This window comes from Leopardus geoffroyi, chromosome D4 (assembly GCF_018350155.1).
Source record: "Leopardus geoffroyi isolate Oge1 chromosome D4, O.geoffroyi_Oge1_pat1.0, whole genome shotgun sequence".
NCBI classification, from domain to species: domain Eukaryota; kingdom Metazoa; phylum Chordata; class Mammalia; order Carnivora; family Felidae; genus Leopardus; species Leopardus geoffroyi.
This window is the reverse complement of record NC_059342.1, coordinates 65560682-65577882: the sequence shown is the minus strand read 5'-3', so window position 1 is coordinate 65577882 and position 17201 is coordinate 65560682. Positions and strand designations below refer to the sequence as shown.

General features: G+C 37.6%; 1 long non-coding RNA gene across 1 annotated transcript; it reads right to left on the bottom strand.

Moving 5' to 3' along the window:
- Nucleotides 1-1067: 1067 nt before the first annotated feature.
- On the bottom strand, nt 1068-10349 carry LOC123593033. The gene is made up of 3 exons (XR_006710065.1): nt 10221-10349; nt 4163-4253; nt 1068-1674 (listed from the first exon to the last, which is right to left on the bottom strand). It is a non-coding gene; the product is annotated as an uncharacterized LOC123593033 (long non-coding RNA).
- Nucleotides 10350-17201: the final 6852 nt, after the last annotated feature.

Sequence of the window (17201 nt, the reverse complement as noted above, 5' to 3'; positions counted from 1 at the left end):
TGTAGCTTCATATCGCGTATTGTTAAATGGTTATATACTATTCCTCTTCGTGTTCAGAATCCAGTACCATTAATAGGATTCTGTATTTATCAGTGTGTGCTGTTATCAACAAACAAAACTGACCAGTTTACTCACAGTTGAGCATTCTGATACTACTAAGGAGGGACAGCGGCAGATTGCACTGTCGTGCTGTCCCTATGTGAGGTATAAAAAGATGGTGTAGCTGGTATGCTATTTTAAGTCCTATGTTTAAAATTTCTTCACCCAGGAATGGCTTTGCAGCATTGGACACCAGTAGAACTATCAAGAACCGCCAATAATGGGCCTATGTTTTGAAATTCATTCTCTTCCTAAGAGGATAAAATAAGTGTTTTTTTTGGGGGGGGGGTTAGTTTTGTTTACTTAAGAACTATGTATTGTCATATCCCACCCCCTTCTGTAATGTCAGTGGTTACTGGCCTAACATCTTTTAGTTAAGCATTTATCTCTCTGCCTTGGTTTCTGCATTCCCTACATTCTACAGCTCACATATGTTGGTTCTATTCAATTTTTTTTAAGTTTTTAATTCCAGTATAGTTAACATATAGAGTGTTATATTAGTTTCAGGTATTCAATATAGTGATTCATCACATCTGTACATCATTCGGTGCTCATTACAAGTGCACTCCTTAATCCCGATCACCTATCTCACCCATTCCCCCCCACCCACTTCCCTTCTGGTAACCATCAGTTTGTTCTCTAGTTGAGAGTCTGTTTCTTGGTTTGTCTCTTTCTCTCTCTTTGCTCGTTTGTTTCTTAAATTCCACGTGAGTGTAATCATACGGTATGTCTCTCTCTGACTTACTTCGCTTAGCATTCTACTGTCTGGCTCCATCCTGGTTACAAATGGTGTATTCAATTTTAATATACATTTATTTTCAACTATGTCTCCATCACTTTGTGAGTAAAGAATTTTAATTTGCCAACAAACCCTAAAATGGGTTTTACCAAGTTGTGAAATAAACATTTCTTTGGGGTGAAAATGGACACAATTAGCCTTTGCCCTTATTTAATAGATTAATTCACATATATTTAAGTCAAATGGATGAAAACATATGCAAATGCACTTCTGGATGAGCACTTATGAGTAGTTATAAGACTATACATACCTACTCCCACTGAAAGTATTTACTTAAATGAAAATTGCTTATAAAGGGAGAGATATGTATCTGTTTTAGTTTTCCAGCAGGCCAGGAACAGTAAGGAATTTCTATTCGTATGGAATGATGATGAAATAACTAATGGCTTACTTACAAATGCCTCCTAAGATCACAGGGAAGTGAAGAAGACCAAGGCACAAAGCCACTAACACTCCCCTAATTTGGAAAGGGAAAGTCTGGAAGTAAAGATAGGTTGTAGAGTAAATGTAGTAAAAATAGAGGACTGTTGTTGTTTCATTATCATGGATCAAAATCTTTTGAAAGCTTCAAGATGGGCAGGCTGGTAGAGTTTTAGTCCTTATGTACAAGGCAGCAGTACCAACAGGGGCACTGATCAAGCCATAAGAGGGACCTAGGAAAAAGATTTGGTCTTTTCTTCCAGAGCACTGGGAAGGACCCTCTTTCCCTGGATGCACATTTCTAATTTTAGAGTCCTAAAGTAGCTCTTCTTGGGACGTTGATGAATCCTCTCTCCCTGCAATTTAGGACAGAAGAAGAAAATAAAAGGACTTTACCTTGACTGCAGATGTAAGGAAAGGTTGATTCATTTTGTTGAGAGATAAACTGGGGTTCAAGGGCATGAACTGATAATGATGGGAAGTTCATATTGTAAAATTGTACTGCATAGCAGCACATTTTGAATACACCACATATAGCCTGTATGACAAGAAATATAGCTGAGCATAATTTAAAATAAGGAACAGAAAAAGAGGTGACTATATTCATTCACCTATGGGATCTGGTTAGACCCATTCATTTTCATTTCAGTGACAATACTGTTTTTAGTACTACATGTTCTGTTTGGTTCTTTGTGAAATCTGCCTATATTCTTTCATCATGATTTCCATTAGTTGGCCTCTTTAATCAAGTGTCTTTTTCTTCTCTTTCAGGTACTTCTATTATTTCCAGCTTTTGAGTTCCTAACTCTACTGTTTACAACATTTGCTGAGTTTTACTCATAGTGATTTATATCCTCCCGTGGTGCTGTTCTGGGATGGGGTTGTTTTGTTTTATGGAAGTCTCTTATGCCCTGAGTTGTGAAAGAGTCCCTTCAGAACAGTTATGTATTTGTTTCTGCCAGGGTTCTTTGGCTCTTAAATATCCTGGGGCATTTGTAAATGATTATTTCTCAGTTTGTAGTTCCTGAATTATGCAGATACTGTAAATTTATATCTTGCAGGCCGAGGTGTTTTATTTCTCACAGGTACCTTTTGTTTTTAACCCCTATTCAAAGCCCCAAGCAAAGAACAAACTTCTTTGCTTCTTCCAGACTAGGAGGTGGAATTTTTCCAGTCCCAGTGACTGGCAGTTGTTTAAGGCTCCAGGATTTTCCTGCTTCTCTGCCTCACTGAGGCTCAAGGCCTTGTGCTTGTGCACTGGAACCCGGCAGCTGGCTCTTGGGCCGTATAACTAAGGATAAAATGTTGGGAGGGCTGCCATGGCATCAGTTTCTGCTCTTCTGTTTTTCAGTTTATTTCTGGCACAGTGAGTTTCCTATATTTTTTTTGTTTTTTTGCTATTGAGTTTGGCATATGGCTTATATAACAATAATTATATTTTATCCAGTATTAGTTTATAAAGGGAAGTTCAACCATATTAGAGGAGGTCTCATTTTTGAAAACATAAGTCAGATCTTTGTTTTGCTCCTTCAAGCCTTGCTTTCACATTCTTACATTCCATATAGAAAGTAGCTTTTCCTAAGAAAACAGAGAAGTCTCGTGCCAACCAGCTCTTTAAGAAAATATTTTCACACAATATTCATAAAATGCAATATCTTCTTATTTCATATATGTATATTTTTAAGTTTGTTTATTTTAAGAGAGAGAAAGAGAGAGGAGAGAGAGAGAATCCCAAGCAGGCTCCTCACTGACAGCACGGGGCTCAATCTCACAAATCTTGAGATCATGACCTGAGCTGAAATCAAGAGTTGGATATGATACTGGAGCCTGGATGGCTCAGTTGGTTAAGCACCTGACTTCAGCTCAGGTCATGATGAGTCTCGCATCGAGTGAGCTCACCCACTTAGGGTGACCCCTGCTTCTCTCTCTCAGCCTCTCCCTCTCTCTGTCCCTGGCTCACTTGCGCCCTCTCTCTCTCAAAAAATAAAAATAAGTTAAAAAAAAAAAAGCGAGAGAGAGAGAGAGAGAGAGATGGACGCTTAACTGACTGAGTCACCTTGGCACCCCTTCTTATTTCATATTTGTAATTTTAGTTTTTCAGCTCTCCAGGCTTTTATCACTTCCATGGTTTATGGCCAAAGCTACTCAGTTTACCTCTTCTATTCTGCCACACCCCTTCCTTTATAGAGATAATTACTGGCTCCTTTGTCTCAAATACAATTCTCATTTTATTCATTGTTCTCTATGTCATGATGGTATCTTACTTTTTATTTCAAATCCATACACATCTGCTTTATCTTCTTCCAATTGGTTCCCTTTTATTACTATTATTTCTTATGAGATCCAAACACATCTTCACCCTTAGATTTTTATTTCACAAATTCTGCCTCTTCTGTAATTAGCATTTTCTCTGTAGTCATCTACATCATTTTTCAATTCTCTAGAGTCACAAGTATTTCTTATTCTTTGAATTCTGACTTAAATTCCTACTTCTGTAGTACTTATTAGTGCCAGTCTCTGCCCTCTCTAAAGTTCTACAAAATACTTATGTTGCTCTATCAGAAATATGGTATCTCTTCATTCTGTGTAAATCCTTGGTGAAAATTGCCTACAGAATTAATTCTAATCTCTTTAAGGTGGCATGCCAGGCTTTCCATAATTTATTCTCAACCTACTTTCCCAGTCTCCTGTTTCTTCCTTAGATCACCTTGTCTTTTTTTTTTTTTTTTTTGTGTTCCTTACTGTAAACCAAGCACCAACCAATGACAAAAGATAATGTGATAACTTTGTTAATGGATGGATGAATGAATGAATGAATTCAAAAGGCATTTATAGAATGCCTACCTTATGCCAAGAAGTATGTTAAGTGTTGGGATACAAAGATGAATAAGATGTGAGTCTGTCCCTAAGGAGTCCATAGTTGAGTAGAGATGACCTGTATAAAGACATAACCAGAGAAAAAGAGTAGAATGCATTATAAATAAAGTAGACTGCACAGCCAAGGGCATAGAAGAGACATAATGTTTGATGCAAGAAGTATCAAGATTTAGTGTAGGAGATCACAGAAGCCTCAGATAATGGAGCATTGTATGTGCCATTTTATTTTTTAAGTTTCTTTACTTATTTTGAGAGACAGCACGAATGGGAGAGGGACAGAGAGAGAGGAAGAGAGACTCCCAAACAGGCTCTTCGCTGTCAGCACAGAGCCCACTGTGAGGCTTGATTTCACCAACCACGAGACACCTCACCTGAGTCAAAATCAAGAGTCAGAAGCTTAACCGACTGAGCTACCCAGGTGTCCCTGTATGTGCCATTTTAAAAAACTTTGTGTCATTTCTGAAATGTTGATGTTCTCCATCTCTGTGTCTTTGCACATGCTGAACTTGAAATACCCATCCTCTCTACATCTCACCCCATGTGCATTTCTATTTCTATTTCAGTCCCCAGATCTGATCCATTTCTGGAGGAATTACTTGCACCCTATTTAATCTCTTAATCCTTCATTCAGATTTTTCTTCTGACCTTTATTCCTATTGTGACATATCTTTGTGACATACCTCAATGCTTAGCACATGGTAGACAATAAATATTGGTTGTATATGAATAAGTTTAGAGGGTTCATTTGCCGCTTTCTGATTAAGGTAAAGGGAAAGAACAGTTTTCAAAAAAGACTTGAAAATGCAGAATATTGCAATATTTAATATATTCCACAAATTATTCAATATTTTAAAGTTCAGCAAATTAATGGTAGTGATTATTTTTCACTGATATAACATTGAAGCAATTTTTTTTTATGCCAGCTAGCAGTGTTCTATTTGTGTAATACCATCAGTGACCACTGTGATAATCACAAAACTGAGTAATCTGCCATGGAATACACATTCCAGTGTTTCGCTTCAGAGGGCTGTCAGTACCATATAGTTTCCCCATGCTACTTTTTTGACCTGTAAAGTAAAAACACGCATCTATTATGCAGGGGAACAGCTGCAGTTTCAGACTGAAAGAATATGATTCAAATATCACCACCTCCTGGTTGTTGCCCAGTATAATTACTGCTCCTCCTTTGTGCTCCTTTATTACACACACAGACTCCTCTTAACATGTTATTGTATTTAATCATTTATATGCTGTTTCTCCCCACTGTGAGCACCTTGATATCAGTGGTCTTGCCTTATTAGTCTGTAAACTTAGCATCCAGCCCAGTTGTTGACACAGTTGTGCTCCATCAATATTTACTGAACTGTTGAACAGCTACAAGGACATATGAAGATTATAAAGGTGGTCATTCTTTCTAAACCAGAGAATACTCATTCTGTTTTTTAGATTTTTCAAATGAACATTGGTTGTTGTTTTGTTGTACTTTTGCCCTTTTAAAAATTCCTAGAGTTACCTGTATACTCCATCAAACATTAACATGCACAGAACCTCAGGAATTACCTTGATCACTCTCCTCCCTTTCCCATTCTGACCCTATCTCTAAACATTGATTTCCATTCTACCTCCTCCCCACTCCGGGTGGGTGGCAGATAGAGAATCCACAGCCCTCTGGCTATTCCCTTTCAGTCTCCATTCTCTGAATACTCCATTCTCCCCAAATCCCACTCCCATCCATAAGGGTGGGGTCTTGCCCTTTGCTTCCCAAGGGACTTCAGGCCAGGATAATGTAACATTAATACATTTCTAAGAGTTTGAGGTTGTTGTTGTTGTTGTTTTACTTCAAAATACAGCATTTGTGGGATATTCATGTGGGGCTTCAGCAATCCAAATTAAATTCTCTTTATGTCCTTTGTGACAATGTGTTCCTATGGCAATGAAAATCATGTCTTCCACTCTTTTCTGCCATTTCTAGGTCTCCTCTCCCAATCTCTATGGGTCACTGCTTGGAAAAACAAAATGCTTATCAACTTCTATAAGGACAAGCAATAATGTACAGACATAGAATAATTGAGATTGATACATAGTAGGGAAACATATTTTTAAGACAGATTCTGCCTAAATTAATAAAAATGTTACAATATTAAGCATGCTGTTTATTTTCTTTATGCTGTATATCTAAAATCTTTCTATTTCAGCAGAGAGTCATTGTTCTACATTTGTATAAACTTGAATATCCATTCAGAGGATTCTCCAAAAACAGAGGCTTTTCAGGCCTAAAAGTTTAACTAATCCTTCACATTTTAGGGGAAAAAACAGTGCTTGCAAGTTTCAAACAACAGTTTTGCCCATCATTGTCCTTCAAGGGATTTAAAATAATCTTATTTCAGACTTAGCTTGAGTCATCTTATTAAGTTATTAAAAATTTTATTGTTTAAAATATTGATGTATTTATACTTGTGCAGCACAAGTTCCAAACACTTCTCCAAAGTTACTTTATGTAACTCAACAATTCTTTTATTTTTATCTCCATTTTATAGATGAAGAAGCAGGATCACAGAACTAGACTTTGATCATAGAAAAAAGCCAGGACTAAAGTCCATCCGTTTATTCAACAAATGCTTGAGTGCTTACAATGTCAGTGAACAGTACAACAAAAAATTTCTGCCTTATGGAGCTTATACTGTAGTGGCTATCAGTTGTTATTTTATTGATTACAAAGCATGACTTTTTGCAATAATCTTATACTGCCCTAGAAGTAGCTAGCAGTCTTAATGCCTCCGGTCATTTTCCTTTCTCTGTGATTACTGAAGCCCTCAAGTCATTGAAACCTCAGCTGACCTATTTTACCAGATGCTGGACATTGTCAAGTCAAGTCTGGATTTATAGTGGGTACCCAGGTTTAGGTCAAAACATAAAATCTGAACAACTTTAACCACTGTGCACAGGGAGTAGATTCTCAGTGAAGGAGCAATATCCCACCAAGAATAAATGACAGGCTAAAAGGCAGATTTGTAAATGTATATAAAAAGTAGGTTGTATTTAACATAGGTCAAAGTGCTGAGCAGGGGCAACAGGAGGAAATATTCTTCATAGTGATGGTCAGTGGCATCTTCTTTTTATATAAAGAAATGTTGCCAGCAATCTTGCTTGAGCTAATTTGAAGTCATTTTTATTTTGTATAGTTTTTATTAGTTAATGGGATCTAGGAGTGTAATAACCTGGTGAGAATTTCTCTACAAATGGCAATCAAATTAGTCTTATTCATGAAACTCATAAATAAGCTATAATTCAACTTTTTATGTCTAGGGAAAATAAACCTGGGGTCATGCTGTTTAAGGGTAAGGGAATTTAAGGGAACACTGGGGGATTTATAGCAGATTTATGATGATATATTCTAACTGGAAGCTTAATTGTGATTTAAATTATAGGACAAGCTGTGCAATGTGTTTTCTTTTTAGGGGAAAATCTTTGGGGAGATAGACTGTGCTTATTTAAAGAAGAAACAGGAAGCAAAAGAGAAAACAGATTGCATTTTCTGTTTTTCCTTTAAAATTTCAAGCTGCTTTAAGTCAAATTGCCCCTGAGTTCCTGATGATGGCTGTTGTGCAATTTCTTTGTTTTACTTTCTTTGTGTTATTCTCGCCCTCTGTTCCAGAGCAGTTATTTCGCTTGACAGTAACAAAAAAATGTAGGCAGCATATCTGCCAGCAAACTAATATGGAAACCAGAGATAAGGTATTCTCAACCTTTCTAGAATTGTGACATCCTATCATTTTAGGCTGACTCACATAAAATTAGTAACTTCTGCAGATAGAAGAGCCCTTGAAGAATTATAGCCACTCATTTTGCCAATGGGAAAATTAAGTCTTCTAGTGATTTCCCCAAATTTACTGTTTATCTCAAGTAAATTAAGGTCTAATGAAGAAATAAAACATGCATATGAATAATGTTAATTTAAAGTATAAAGAAATTACTTCCCTGCAAAATAAAAATTAAAACAGATAAGCAGAGGTTGACTCTCTAGGGAGGAGTTCTACTTAGAAAAGAACAGTTAGACCTGACAGCTCAGATTCTTATTCTCTGACATTTCCCTCACCCTAAGCAAAATTTTCAATATTTAACACCACAACCATCATGGGATGGAGTCAGGGGTGGGAATGGGGGCAGAAGGCCTGGAAACTACGTGTTCTCCCTCTAAGTCTCTGAAACAAGGCCAAGCTCTCCCTCTAAGTCTCTGAAACAAGGACAAGTCAAGAATGGGACATGTAAACAATCTTCTACTGAAGCTTTAGGATAATAATAAGGAAAGTCCACAGAATATGGAGAAAGAGAGAAGAACCTAGCTTACAGGACATAACATGGAACAGCAGATACTCTGGGTCTCCCAGGCTTAGTGTCATCTGTGTGGGACCCCAGAAAAACAAATGGCACTAGAATGTCCTATCTGAATTTCTCATGTTATCCCCCCCAACCCTACCATCTTCCATCTTCAATTCTCTACGCGTCAGATTTGATGAGCAGCTTCATAGTCATTCACTTAGAGGACCTTTTCCCCATTCAAAGCAAACTGATAACACAGGACTGGCGTAGAGTGTCAAGAGAGTCCAAAAGAGGAAAAACAATCATAGCTGAAAACAACATCAAGAGGTATTTCCTGGTAGGGTTTTCCTAGATGCTGTCTGAGCTGAATCCTTAAGGGTAAATATGCTTCTGACAGTTGGAGTTGGGAAACAACAGTTTAAGTGCACAGATCATTGTGGACAAAAACTAAGAGGTAGCAGTTTCCATAGGAGATAACCTAGTACAGGCTCCAGTGATCTTATTAGGAATTTCTATTACTCTTGTACTAGATGCTGGGTTGCACCACAGACTCCCCTTCAGGACGGAGGCAGAAGTTCCTTCGGCTGCCAGGAGTGGTGGCCGCTGATAGCTCACAACTGAGCCCCTTCCCAGTTTGCTCTCCTCTGAAGCCAGCTGCCCAGCTGAAATGACACCTCTCTGTGATCAGTTACCGCCAGTGAATGGTTGGTGCATGGACACAAAAGCTCCTTTGCTTCAACTAGGGCAAATAGAAAGGGCCATCTAAATAGCTGTCCATACAGTCAGCTGAGGCCTCGTGATTGCATCGTAGTTCGGCATCTCCCTGGGGCCACTTCTGTTTTCTGCACTTGGTCACAGGTGTTGTTCTGGACCGCACTCTCGCATTAACTTTCTGCATACCAATCTCTAGGCTCACTGTATTCTCTGTGGAACCCACCCCAGGAAACTCCAGATATAATTTGAGACACTATAGCTAGCCTATTTTAGCAAACGTTTAACAGAATTTGGAAAGCCTAAAGAGTACATATGATTAGAAGTGCTGGCTTGTGCTCGCTGTGGTAACAAGTTGGCATCTCAAATTAAGTGCTGAATTACTAAACCAATTTATATTCCACTGACAAAGAACTGGAAAGGAGAGAAATTGTACTTGAGCTGTGATTCAGCTGTCCTCAAGCTTTGCCAAGCCCATCAATCAGTTCTGGTCACTAAGTATTAGGGGCTCTACCAGTAAGATTGTATCAGGAAGTTATGTTATGGGAAAAGAAAACAGAACAAAAACAAAAAAATATCAAAGGTTTAAAAAGCAACGACTGTTTATTTCTTGCTCATGTTATAGATCCACTGTAGGTCAGCAGGGGGAAGAGGGATCTCTTCCAGAGGGAACATGAGCTCTGGGATGGTCTAAAACCAGAATTAAATTGCCCCACCCAACTTGGGCACCTGGGTGGCTCAGTCAGTTGGGTGTCTGACTCTTGATTCTGGCTCAGGTCATGGTCTCATGGTTTGTGGGATTGAGCCCCACATCGGACTCCGAGCTGACAGCACGAATCCTGCTTGGGATTGGGGTTCTCTCTCTCTCTGCCCCTCCCCAACTCGTGTGTGTGTGTGTGTGTGTGTGTGTGTGTGTGTGTCTCAAAATAAACAAAATTTAAAAATAAAAAATAAAATAAAATGTTCCACCCAAAGTAAAATAATTTACACTCACAATTTACCACAACTGTTACCATAAGGGGCTCAGGAAGTGCAATCCCAGAGGTGCCCAGAAAGCCAAGGAAGGAGCAGGAACTGGAATAATTGGCAGGCTGCATTAATGAAGATTTGGGAAAAATCTTGGAATCTAGAAAATCAATAAAATTTTTTAAAAATCTGGTCACATTGGTAGTTGAATTCCCAATTTTCAATGAAATTTTTAAAAAGCTTGGTAGTAACTAATCATCGATCCTTTATTATCTTTCAAATCACATTTGCACTGTTTAGATTTTATATTTATTTTACAAGCATGTGTTATGTAACCCCTATGATTGTTACTCTATGAAAAATCTCTGGAATGTTTCTTTACATACATTTATATCAAGTTGGAGATACAGGCATTTGAAGTATATAGGGGAAGAGAACAAAGACAGGATAGGGGCAATGGTAAGTGAGTGCAAAAGAGCAAATTGTTAAGTGCCAAGTTTCTATGTTTGAAGCTGGACAGGACAAAATTGTACCCTCTATAAGTATACTTGAAAATACTGTTCTGATCTGAGGTATATGGAAGAGCTAGATAAAGAAAAGTGAATGTTACATTATTGTTTTTAAACCTACTTCTTGACTTCCATTCGCCTTCCCATTTAAGACCCTTCTATTTACATTTAATTTTTCCCAATATGTAGACCACGAATCTTTATGTGCTTAGGATAAATTATAATTAACTGAAAGCTGATATCATTGCCCCTTGAAATCAGAAGCCATGCTCTTCTGGTATTCTGTACACTCTCTTCCCAGTTAATGATGATTTATGGTGATAATTATAATAAATTGTACCTCTAATGCATCTTACAGCTTATAAAGCAAGTTTACATACACTATTAAGGTTATTTCCACAACATTCTCATGAGATAGGTTCAGAAGTTTTAATAAAAAGATTCCCATATCATAGACAGAGAGATTGAGGCAGAAAGAAGTAAAATAATTCAATTATACTTGCAGTTATTCATAGCTGTGAACAAACCACCTTGAAATGGTGGCTTAAAATAATGACACTCACTTAGTTTGCTCATCTGAGGGTTGACTAGGCTTAGCTAGTCAATCCTCACTTGGGGTCATGCAGTAGTAGTTAGGTGATCACTGGGGCTGAGGTCAACTTAAAACTTTTACTCACATATTTGATGCCTGGGCTGGGAAGACTCAAACATCCAGCATGAGAAGTGTTGGGGCTGCTGAGGCCTAGCTCTCTCTGTGGTCTGTAAACAGTCTTTCCACTTTGGATGTGGGCCACCGCAGGAACGGTTGTGAGCTTAGCAAACATGCTTGTCTGCAATGGAAGCAATCCCTGAAGGTGGTGACAGCTGAAGACTGTCTGCCAATAGGACATCCAGCAGCTGAGGCAACGTGTTCTTCATTCAAGGAGAATTACCTCACTTTGGCTCCAAATCCAGTACTCTCCTATTACACCACACTGTCTCCACTAATATAACATCAGTAACCTGGAGACAGTAATAAGTGTTGTGAATTACTCATACAGTGAAAACACACAATCGCACTGGGACACTTCGTTACATAATTACACGCAACACTTTGCATGTGCATCTATTACCAGAACACACCATACCTTACTGATTTGTAGGTATCAATGAGATCACATGAGCGTTAGCACTCAAATCTTGCTCCCTTCAAGTTCCCATGTGCTCCTCAAACAATTCCAGCTCCTTTCCTTTCAGAGCAAACATCCTTGAACATATGTGGGACTACCCCTAAACGGGATATAAGGACTACAAGTCAGTCCAGGGAGCCGCTGGCTGTCAGCCATTACTTACTGCTCCAGGCTGCACTACCAATGTTCTTAGCCCTAATTTCAGGCTTTCTGCAGTGGAGATTCATTGCTGTGATCCAACTGGCTAATCCTTTATCCAACTGGTTAATCAATGTTTCCATGCAAGTCAACGTCTCAAAATTTACTTATCCAAAATCAAACATTGATTTTGCCCACTGAAACCCCAGCACTCTGTGTTTCAGTAAACAGCATAATCGTTCTCCAAAACCTAGAAGTCATCCTGGATTCCATTCTTTTGCATCCTGGGTGTAAACACCTGAAATTACATTATTTATTTACTCATCTATTTATTTTCTGTTTCTTCCTCCTAAAATTATAGCTCCATAAGAAAAGAAAATTCATTTCATTCCTATGTGTCCAGCACCTGCAAAAACTTAGGACTATGATAAATAAATTGGTAAAGAAGTTAACTTCTAATTAAATTCTTTTACCTAATTCAGGATTCCACAGCCACCACCAGCCTTAACAATTCTATGGAGATGCTGCCCCAAGAAGATGGATCTGCCCTAAGAAGAGATAGCTCTTGGTGGCCTTAGAATCAGGCCATCTCTATCACCACTATTTATTGAATACCAGCTACTCTTAAGATTTGCTGATGTCACAGCCAGGACCACTAACATGATGGAGATTTCCCAGCTTCTGGCCTCCAAAACTGTTTTGTCTTTATTTTAATGGCACCATGTCCAGTGGCCTATGGTGGCAAAAGCCAGCATTACTACCACCACTACGCTAATGCCTCTGCACTGGTGAAGTATGTTATGTTCAGTTGTAAAAAGAAGCATTCCACAGCAGAGATGTTGGAGTCCCAAATCATTACTGAGTCTAGTGAAACAGACCTTTCAACTGACACACAGCCCCTTTTATTCTCCCTGGACCTATACACAATCATAGCTGGGTTAGGATGGATACAGATAAAAACTTAACACTGAAAGCAGCCAGATTCCTTTCAGACTAATTCCTGCCATTCTTAAAGAGAATTCTCTTGACTGAAGCCCTATTGTCCATTACAATTGCCTATTTCCAATTTAACACAATCCATCCTTCATTCTCTCTCCCTCTTTCTCCTTTCTACTTTAACAAATATTCACAGAGCACCTATTCTGTTAAATACTGGGGAAACAAAGATGAATTACAGTCTGTAATCCCAAGGTACAGGTATCTCCTTGGAAAAGTGCAAAAAGAATGGTTTCAGCTTCATGATAAATATATTTATGTTCAAGCCACAGTGGGTCACAAAGATAGGAGAGGTCAATTCTTGGTAATTAATAAGATCTCAAATCAGGAGGAGAAACAAGTTGTACCTGGAGATACGGTTAAATTTTCTTCTTTAAGGTGATACTGGAATGTTGGGAGGCAAAAGGAGAAAAGGGGATACAGGCAGTTGCAGCAGCACAGTCAAAGCCATGAAGAGGCAGCCTAACTCATGACATAAAGTATTCCGTCAGTCATGTATTGAAGTATTATATCAATTTGGACACCTGCAGACTTGTCTTTGTCTTCCATTCAAAAATGTATTGGGGTGCCTGGGTTGATGCAGTTAAGTGTCTGACTCTTGATTTCAGCTCAGGTCATGATCTCACAGCTGGTGAGACTAAGCCCCACATGAAACTGCTGGAGATTCTCTCCCTTTCTCTCTGCCACTCCTCTGCTCCTGCTCACTCTCTCTGTCAAATAAATAAACATTAAAAAAGTATTATGTTTCAGATATAAACAATTAACAGAGGGGAGAAGACATCCCTTTACTTTTCTTTTATGAATTTTCTTATTATAAAAGTACCATAATTCATACTGGGAATTCAGAAAATGTAGAAAAGTACATGATAACATTCTGGCATATTTTCTCCTAATTTAAATATATGTTTGTGTATTATACACATATTCTTCATATTAATATAAGTCATATTTTATAGACCTTGTCACTTTTTTCTGATCTGTAATGCACATATAAATCTAACTGCTCAAGAGGAAGTTGTGGTTTGGTGTGTGATATAAATGCTTCCACTGAACTGATTGTCTTTCCCACGACATAATTACTTTTTGGATATGGCTTAGCAGGATGCCAGTTCCTAAAATAAAATTGTGTCAACATAATCAAGTTTTTGATTGATCTGATAGCTTGCTTTATAAAAAAGGAAAGAGAGGGGTGCCTGGGTGGCTCAGCTGGTGAAGTGTCTGACTCTTGATTTCAGCGCAGGTCATGATCTCAAGGTTCGTGGGATTGAGCCCCACATGGGGATCTGTGCTGACAGCACTGAGCCTGCTTGGGATTCTCTTTCTCCCTCTCTTTTTCCCCCTCCCCCACTTGCACTTGTGCTCTCTCGCTCAAAATAAATAAATAAACTTTAAGAAAATAAAGGGAGAAACACACAGCACATTGAAAAATATAGAATACTCTATGTAAAACTATGTGTATACAGCCAAATAAAATACACATGAAATATAAAAATATCTTTCCTATCGTAATGAAGCACAATCTACGTTTTCACTTAGACAGAATAAGAGTTAGGCTTTATCTAGCACTGATAATTGGCAGATATTGTTCTCAGTTTCTAATGTATTACATCTAATCCTCAAAACTATTTCCCTGTATTTACAGATGGGGAAACTGAGGCTCGGGGAGATTAAATAATTTGCTCAAGACATTTTAATAAATGTCTAGACTGAAATCAAACCCAAGAGGATAATGATAATTATTATGGTGTTAAGTAAATACCCAATTTAGTTATCTATTCTCCTGTTAATGCTTCCTTCAGTTGGAGAGACAGACAATGATATTTTAATAGTTATCTCTGTTTGGTAGGATTTTGTGGTTTAGTTTTATTCTTTCTTTACTGTTACAATAAGGAAAAATTAATATGACTATGGCTCTGCATGTTTCTAGCAGACACCCTCTTCCCATATTTAATTTTACCAGATGTCTGGGTGGCTCAGTCAGTTAAGAATCTGACTCTTGGTCTCAGCTCAAGTATTGATCTCAGGCCTGTGAGCTCAAGCCCTGTGTTGGGCTCTGTGCTTGGTATGAAGCCTACTAAAAAAAAAAAAAAAAAATATATATATATATATATATATATATATATATATGTATATATATACATGTGTGTGTGTGTGCGTGTGTATACACATATATATGCATATATATATGTGTATATATTTGCGTATATATATATACATATATATACACGCATATATATATATATATAGGGTTTTTTGAGGATCCCTTCTTGCTATGAAATTCTGTGTCTTGTACGACTTGACAGGAGACAGAATACTGTATGCAGAGGGTCTATATAATATTGAGTCTAAAGTTCATGCTTATATATCATTTCTAGAAATATATCATAAAACCCAATTTTCTCTAGAAAATACAAAAAAAAAAAAAAAAAGACACAAAAAACACCCACCTCAGAGGAGAAACTAGAGAAACTGAAGGGAATCATTTTGGAAAAATGGTATAGTAGAAAAAACATTTTTTCTAAGAAGCAGGACTGAGTTACATTTCAGGATTTGCTACATTCCGGCTGTGTTGAGAAAATGCTTTCCCTCTGATTCCCAACTCTCCCTCTGATTCTCCTATCATCAATGAGGCAGTTAGGAAGTGAAGAGGTTAATGTCTTGCTGTAATATCAGGCAAACTCGATGCTACCTGGAACATCAGAATGAGAGCACTAGGCAAAAGAGGTTTATCACTTTCTGGGGGATGGAGGGAGGATGGGGAAATTTGCTGACTCCTGGATGGTCACACAACGCATACCAAAGGTGCCTCATTCCAAAGACAAAATGAGCTTTTTAATATAAATCTTTCTAGGAGAATCTGGGGGTGAAGGAGTAAGGATGTTTAGTGATTCCCAGGCTACACAATTCCATGAGTCTTGTCCATGTTTATTTGCAGAGGACTCACTTGGAGACAGTCAATCTTTAATCATACATTCCCTCCGTATGGAAGCAGGGAGAGGTGCCACTTTTCAATATTCCTGATATCTTCCTCCCACAGAATGAAACAAACCTCTCTTGCTGCAAACCATGGTGGAAGAACTGATATAGTTCTTCCCTACTGTGTAATGATGATCCATGATCTAGATGAAGAAAGTGTCTGGCAGCTACGTAGCCGAGTATACCCTGAGGTCAAAGAGGAGAAAGGGATCACAGTATGTTACTTTATAACAAGAAAGCATGTAACTTACTTTAAGGAAAAAAATGTGGATAAAGGGAACTCTCATATGCAGTGAATGAGCTGTAAATTGGTAATGTCTAGTGAAGTTGAAGGTGTATATTCCCTACAACTCAGCATGTTCTTTTCTAGCAGAGAATTTCTTCCAAGTGTATACGAAGAGAAATGTTCAAGATTTTACAGCAGCATAGCACTGGTTGAAAATGGAAAGAATTAGAAATAATTGAAATGTCCATCAATAAGAGAAACAATACATCGTGGGATACAGTCACAAAATAGAATGCTATAAATACATAACGTCAAAATAAACAAACCAGAGCAACACATACGTTAATACAGGTGATGCTCACAAACATAATGTTAAGTAAAACAAAGCAATTTGCAAAATAATACCTGTAATAGGATATCATTTATATCAAGCTTAAAATTCTGCAAAATTAAATTATATGTTATTAGAGATAAATGCAAGTATGGAAATATTAGAAAACCTAACTATAAATGATAAACATTGAATTAATGAGACCAGATTACCTCTGAGAAGGAGCAAAGGTAATAGAAATACCAAGGATTTTAGAGAGAACCCCAACTACAACAAAAGCAAATATGGAATAATGTGAAAGTATGAAAAAACCAGGTCCTGAGCATATGATTTTTATGTTATTCAGTATTGTTGTCTGAGTTTTTGAACTATTTAATCTTGAAACATTAACTTAAAAATCTTAAACATTATATGTAGCACATTCAAGCTTGTGTATTTTTTAATGGGTATAAAAACTTGCCTTTGACATGTATAAAAGATGAGATGCCAATCAAATGTTAAAAACAATGAATTACCACCTCAGGATTCTGTAGAAACATATGAACCTATAAAAGGAGATAAATTAGGGAAATTATGGGTTTCATTATGATAGAAGATTTTATTCTCTTATTGAATGAGAGAAATTTTATCCATTTGTAGGACTCATTCCAGCTCTGAGTTTTAC